We start from the raw sequence: 7637 nt of genomic DNA, 5'->3' as shown, positions 1-7637 counted from the left end.
GCAGGGCGAGGGGGCGGTGCCCGGGAGGCTCCTCCCCGCCCACCGCACCTGGGGCGGGGCCGGGCTCCTGCGGGGTGTGCAGCGCGCCCCCCCGGGAGGCGGGGCCGCTTGGCCGGCGGGTGTCCTGGCCGAAACCGGCTCCCCAGGATTCTCCGAGGGTCGTTTCGGAGCGAGAGGGAGCTCCGCAAAGTTGCTGTCACAGTTGGTGAGGAAAGCACACGCCAAGTCTCCAATAAGTCAGACTCGGGGCGAAGAATCCCCCAACACAACGTAACCCCCGGCCGAGGCTCTGCTTTGGCCCCGCGTGGAACCGGGCCCCCTCCCCTCTGGTCCTGGGGTGCGGCGCCGGAGAACCGAGGCTGCCGTGTCGCCGCTTCAGGGCGGCTCCTGAGTTGAGGGGCTGCCCCCTGGTGGTCAGCGCCCGGCCTTGCACCCCGTGCCGGGCGGGATTCTCGGCGGTCCACGGAGCTCCACCAAGAGAACTGAGTCTGGGAGTGTAGGCAGAAATGCCGCCCAGTGATGTGCTTGCTGAGGAGAAAACGTGCCCGTTACAGCACCAGACACGTCCATTCTAGCTAAAGCTATAGAGTGGCTGCTGCTTGGATTTCTACCTAAAACTGGTGGGAAGGTCAAAATCAAGGTTAAAGAGTTCTAAATTTGCCGCGAATCTGATTTTGCACAGCTTTGTGCAGCAGATGCGCTGTTTTAACTTTTATGGAGGTTTTGTTTTGTTAGGGGGAGAGAGTGACAGGTAGGACACGCGTGCGTACTTGAGGGTGATTATGGAGAAGGGGGCTTTAGATCCCTATTTTATAATCCCCCCCACCCCCGTTTGGGGCTAACACTGGTTATACATGTAAATCATCGCACTGTTCATAAAGTTACCGGATGTATCTATTTTTCTTAAAGGTTCATGACTGTCTCTATAAGCATTATTTGAAAGTAGCAGTTAATCTCACATCCTCACTGAATTTTAACATGTTGTGGACACTTCACTCATATTCTCTTCTGTCTCGGGGCTTATCAAGGCCATTGCCTTCACCAGATCTCGAGCCCATTCTCTTTGTAAAATAGGTAACACCTCATCCAGGATCTTCCTGTCGAGTTCCCTTTTATGTATTTTCATTTTTTAAATCTCTTTTTTGACTTCTTCCTGGATAAAAATATACTTTGGTAAACTCCGTTTCTTGCCTCTCTGTATAGAACATGTCATTTCTTCCCTGCAGCTCACCCTCCCCTTTGCCAAGAATGAAGTTCAAACCTCGCAATCTAGCTTCTGCTTCTTCCACTTCATTTCCTTCCCAAGTCCAGGCTCCACCCCTGCCTCCTTGCCTTAAGTGTACACTGGGTAGTGCTGACCGACTCTTCATTTTCACTCTTTGGTGTTAAACTAACATAATGATAATTATTACTCTATTTCTCTTTGGATCTTTACCAAAATATACTTTCAGGATTTTAAAGCAGTTTTTTTTTTCTTTGAGAGCGGGCACAACCAGGAATGAAGTGCTGATACTTATTTTAATATGTTATGAAATGCTTTTTGTTATGGGCTGAATTGTGATTGAGTTAAAATGAGGCTAGTGAGGCAGGGCCCTAATCTAATATGACTGGTGTCCCCGTGAGAAGAGGAAGAGACACTAGGGATGCCCTCACAGAGAGGACAAACCATGTGAGGACACAGTGAGAAGGAGACATCCCTAAGCCACCGAGAGAGGCCTCAGGGAAACTGACCCCTGCTGGCACCTTGATTTTGAACTTCCAGTCTCCAGAACATGAGAAAGTAAATTTCTGTTCTTTAAGCCAAAGACAACTCAAAATTACCTAATCAGTAAATTCTAACAGTAAGTTAGTGGTTAAATTAAGCTACATCATACAGTGGAACACTTTCCAACTGTTAAAAGGAATGAAGTAACTGCAGGTACTAGTATGGAAATGTTTAAAAGTTTAATGTTTAAAATGTGTTGATTAGTGTGTGTAATATTATCTTGTTTAATATAGAAAAAGATTTTATATAGATACACAGCTTCTGTGTGTGTGTGTGTGTGTGTGTGTGTGAAGAACTTGATAACCATGGTTACCTCTGTGTGTAATATTATCTTCTTTAATATAGAAAAAGATTTTATATAGACACACAGCTTCTCTGTGTGTGTGTGTGTGTGTGTGTGTGTGTGTGAAGAACTTGATAACCATGGTTACCTCTGATAAGTGATTCCAGGGTGTATGGGAATGGAGAATACTTTTCCTTTTCATCTACTGTAGTTCTTTTTTTTTTTAAATAAATTTATTTATTTTTGGCTGTGGGTCTTTGTTGTTGTGTGCGGGCTTTCTCTAGTTGTGACGAGCAGGGGCTACTCTTCATTGCGGTGCGCGGGCTTCTCATTGCGGTGGCTTCTCTTGTTGCGGAGCATGGGCTCTAGGCACGTGGGCTTCAGTAGTTGTGGCATGCGGGCTCAGTAGTTGTGGCTCTCAGGGTCTACAGCATAGGCGCAGTAGTTGTGGCTCACGGGCTTAGTTGCTCCGTGGCATGTGGGATCTTCCTGGACCAGGGCTCGAACCCGTGTCCCCTGCATTGGCGGGCGGATTCTTAACCACTGAGCTACCAGGGAAGTCCTTCTTTTTTTAAATATAAGTTTTCTTTTTCTTTTTTGTTTTTCTTTTGGTTTTATTGAGATATAATTGACGTACAGCACTATATAAGTTTAGGGTGTACAGCATAGTGATCTGACTGACATACGTAAGGAAATGATGACCACAGTAAGTTTAGTGAGCATCCATCGTCTCATATAGATGCAAGGTTAAAGAAATAGAAAAAAATTTTTTTTCTTTGTGATGAGAAGAGTTAGGATTTACTCTCTGAACAGCTTTTGTATATCAGGTACAGCATGTAAATTATCTTTATCATGTTGTACCTTACATCTCTAGAACTTATTTGTCTTATAACTGGAAGTTTGTACCTTTTGACTGCCTTCCTCCAATTCGCCCTCCTCCCACACCCAGCCTCTGGTAACCACAAATATAATCTCTTTTTCTAGGAGTTAGTTTGTTTTTGAAGTATCATTGAGCTACAACACTGTATTAGTTTCCTGTTACATAACATAGTGAGTTGATATTTCTATACGTTTAAAAATGATCCCCTTGATAAGTCTAGTTGTTGTCTACCACTGTACAAAGATATTACCTAATTATTGACTATATTCCTCATACTGTACGTTTCATACCTGTGACTGATTTAGTTTGTAACTAAAAGTTTGTACCTCTTAATCTCCCTCACCTCTTCCGCACCCCCACCCCCCTCTGACAACCGCCTGTTCGTTCTCCATGTCTATGACTCTGTTTCTGTTTAGTTTTGTTTGTTCATTTGTTTTGTTTTTTAGATTCCACATGTAAGTGAAATCATACAGTATTTGTCTTTCTTGTCTGATTTATTTCAGTTAGCATAATACCCTCTAGGTCCATCCAAGTTGTCAAAAGTGACAAGATTTTATTCCTTTCTATGGCTGAGTAATACTCCATTGTGTGGGGCTGCAGGGCCTTGGTGGTACCAGAGCTAGTGCTGGCCTACTGGCAGGTGGGGCTGGGTTCTGGCCCCTCTGTGGGCAGTGGCGTGTCCTGGGGTGACTGGGGGTTCAAGGGGTCCTATGGTAGCTGGCCTGCTGTCTGCTGGGGCTGTGTTTCTACCCAGCTAGCTACTTGGTCTGGGGTGTCTCAGGACTGGGCCTGGCTGGCTGGTCGGTGGGGTCAGGTCCCAGTTCTAATAAGCTAGAGGACAGGTCCCCAAATCGCACTTGCCAACCCCAGTGCTTCATGGTGGGATGAGCACCCCAAAATGGCTGCTGCCAGCATCTGTGTCCCCAGAATGAGTCCCAGTTGCCTCCTGCCTCTTTTGGAGGCTCTCCAAGATCAGTAAGCAGGTCTGACCCTGGCTCCTTTCATATTACTGCTTTTGCCTTGGGGCCCAGAGTGTGTAAGATTTTGTGTGTGCCCTTTAAGAGTGAAGTCTCTACTTCTTACAGCCCTTTGACTCTTGCGAAAGTAAGCCCTGCTAGCCTTCAAAGCCAAACATTCTGGGGCTTGTCTTCCCAGTGCAGAACCCCCAAGGCTGGGGAGTCCCAGTGTGAGGCCCAGACCCCTCGCTCTTTGGGGAGAACCTCTGCAATTTTCATTATTCTCCTGTTTGTGGGTCACCTACATGGGAGTATGGGTCTTGATTGTACCGTGAGTCTGTCCCTCCTACCCCTTTTGTTGTGGTTCCTTCTTTATATCTTTAGTTGTAGAAGATCTTTTCTGGTAGATTCTGGTTTTTCTCATCAATCCTTGCTCTACTATCCTTGTAAATAGTGTAATTTTGGTGCGGCCGTGAGAGGAGGTGAGCTCAGAGTCTTCCTGCTCCACCGTCTTGGCCAAACTCCCCTCCAGGGGTTTTCTTTAAGGTTGCTCGATGTGCAAAACTCCCGCCTACCAAAGTGCAATTTCCTTCTCCTAGAAAATGACTCTTTTTTCATATCTTAGCTCAGTCATCACTTCCTTAGGAAAGACTGTCCTAACCTCCAGACTATACTAAATCCTCCTTCTGATAAACCTACACCAAATACCTCTGCTCCTCTGTTCTTACCCAGGTTGTAATTTTACATTTATTTGTATATTCATCTGATTAATGTTGTTCTCTCTCATAGGCTCTCATGGTATGAGTGTAGAGTCTGTCTCCTATTTGCCCACCATTGATTTTGGTTCATTTCTGGAATGTAGTATCTTAATAAATATATAAATGTAGGTTGAATAAATAAGTATATAGTGAATGTTCAAGAAATGTCTATTGAATTGGTGAGTAAATAACTAAGTCTTTGGAGTATTAGTGCAAACCTGTAAATAACTAAGTCTTTGGAGGATTAGTGCAAACCTGATTGGCAGAGAACCAAATGCAGTCATGTTTCAGAAAGAAGGAGCATGGCGAAACCTATACAAGGAAGACAGTTTGGATAAAACAGCTCAGAATTTCTGAATACTTCAGGATGGAAACCCAATGTGAGGTGAAGTTAGTTGAGTTCTTGGTCTCATACCAGCAAACAACTGACCTTTGAGAAGCAAAGTGGGAAATGAACACTGAGGGAGGGTCAAGCAAGTTCCATGTCAGTGCTGAGCTCAAGATCTCTTTTGTGAGTTTGTGCTCTTAGGTTTTAACCGGTTTCTACCTACATCAATCTCAGTCTTTATGGTAAAATACCATATTTACTTTACCATATTGTTCTAAAAGAACTCCTGAGACTATTTCAGTGTTGATCTAATAGAAGAAGGGATTTCAAACAAAGGTGATTTTTCCAGGGTCAGAGAGAAGAAGCAGACCCACCATCACTAACGTACCTGCCATTTGGCAGCAAGGGTTGGCTAAAGAATGGAAACAAAGCAACATAGGGCACAGCATAAGGGTCCATTTAAAAAAACTGGGAAACGAAAGATGGTGACCAGCATGGATGTGACAAAGGATCATTGCTCATGTGAAGGTGTGGACCCCCAGGCCTTTCCTCCTACCCAGGAGAACACAGAAACTAGTCCATGAAAGTCAGCATATTCTCACGGGGCACATATTCTGTGAGGCACTCTGGGAGATGACGGTGATACTGTGGTCAGTAAGTCGAGAGAAGAGAGGAGACACGAAACAACTATAGTATCAGATGGATTTATGTAGGTGCTGAATTGGCTGCAAATTAAGTGCAAGGGAACAGAAAGGAAGAAGCAATTATTTCTAATCAAGATATCAGAGAAGAACTTACAGAGGTAACACTAAAACTTAGCTTTGGAGAAATATGTATGATCTTTGTGGGCAGATGAGAGTGGCAGACATTACAAAGTGAGGCTGTGTCATAGTCTGCAGCATGAAGATGTGAGTATGAAAAGCTTGGTTTGAGAAAGAGAAAATGTTCATTGTGAGTGAAGCTTGTTAACAAGACTTGTATATATAGTGCTAGTTCTACGAGGCATTTGGGCCAGATTTTAAGGGACTTTGGCTGGTATACTAAGGAGCTTGGATTGTAGTCTCCAGTTTGTAGAAAGGTTTTTAAGAAATGCCATGTAGGAAACACTGAGGTTACCTCCTCAACATCTATTTTCTACCTCACCTCTCTTGTCCTTTCTAACCAAATCCCAAGTTTGTGCAGATAATCTACCTCTCCCCTACGAGATTCAAGGGGAAATGAAGCCATTTCCAGTTCCAAGGGTAGATATGAGCCAAGCATGCTTATCCATACCCTTTGTACTGCAACGACGGGCTCTTTTTGGGTTATAAATAATGTAATAATTGTTTAGCATACGCAGGAAGCATACACAAATCAGAATTTTCATTGTTACTAGTGGTACATCTGTCCATTTTTGTCAAATAGAGGAAAATCTCTGCAGTAATTCCAGTTTTTCACTAAGCCAAATGCAGGGGTTACTTTATACACATGCTTTCCAACTGTGGGCTAGCATTAATAGTCACTGGCCTCCTTCTTCAATTATGTTTAGTTATGAGTTAAACTTAATGTGATCCCATATAGTCTTTCCCTAAGGGGCCTCAAGAATCTGGAAAGGATTAGCCACACTCTAATTTAGGAATAGAGATGGATGAATCCACCTATATGCCTGTACTGGTATGAGTCACTGGCGAGGTTACCTAAGTCACTAAGATGATCCAGAACAGGTGTCTACAGCTGTTTTAAGAAGGAGTGTTTTTGTGGCTATGAAAATGCTCGGCTCAGATCTCCAACTGCAGGGAGTGGGTATGCAGCTGACAGACGGACCCAGCTGCTGTGCTCTAGAATCCTTGGCGCCAAAGCCATGCGGCCCAGGAGCTTCTGCTGGCCAGTGATTAAGTATGGTGGGGGCACTAAGGAGACATGGGACTTTTTTGGTGGGGGATTTTGGCTCACGGACTCTCCAGAGGCCTTGACAAAACCTTCTGAGACCTACAATGCAAGCCATTCCCTCTTTCACTCTCTCCTTCACAAAGGTTAAAACTACATCGCAGTCTGATGGCTCTTCCAGCCCCCTCTGGGTCTCTCTCCATTTTCTCTCACAAGTGTTTCCCTTAATAAACCTCTTGTACACCTGACCTCATCTGGCTTCTGCCTCTTGGAGGACCCAGGCTAATATAAGTACCGTTATAATTATATCTCCTAACATTAAAATGCTCAAGTGTATTCATTAAAATTGTGTTGTAGTGGGAGTAAAGAGCAAAGTCATCAACTTGAGAGTATTTAGGGAAGACTCATCCACATTTTTCATTCTGTAGTACATGTATGATAACCTTTGTTCAAATTATAGCATGGTCTATTTCCAGGGGCAAGTTCCTGCCTGCATATTTATTTAAAGCAATAAGCTGGAGTTTGCTGGCCATCTCGACAGGTGGCCAGCCCTAATTCAGAGTTATAAAAGTTTTCATATTCTCCTTTGGTGTATTTGTGAAATTAATGTGGGGTGATATTTTCTTTTTTGGGTTATAAGTGTATGGAATATATATGGTAGGAGCCAGTAATATTCCAACCACAGACGATGTCTTGGAAAAAATCACTGCCACTCCAGAGATTTCCAGGCTGAAACTCTCTCCCTCCATTGATGAACGAGGGAGGGGGCTTCTTACATTTTTAAACTCCTCCCATTTCCAG

The sequence above is a fragment of the Balaenoptera acutorostrata genome, chromosome 7 (assembly GCF_949987535.1).
Source record: "Balaenoptera acutorostrata chromosome 7, mBalAcu1.1, whole genome shotgun sequence".
Classification (NCBI taxonomy): Eukaryota; Metazoa; Chordata; class Mammalia; order Artiodactyla; family Balaenopteridae; genus Balaenoptera; species Balaenoptera acutorostrata.
Note: the sequence above shows the minus strand (reverse complement) of the source record.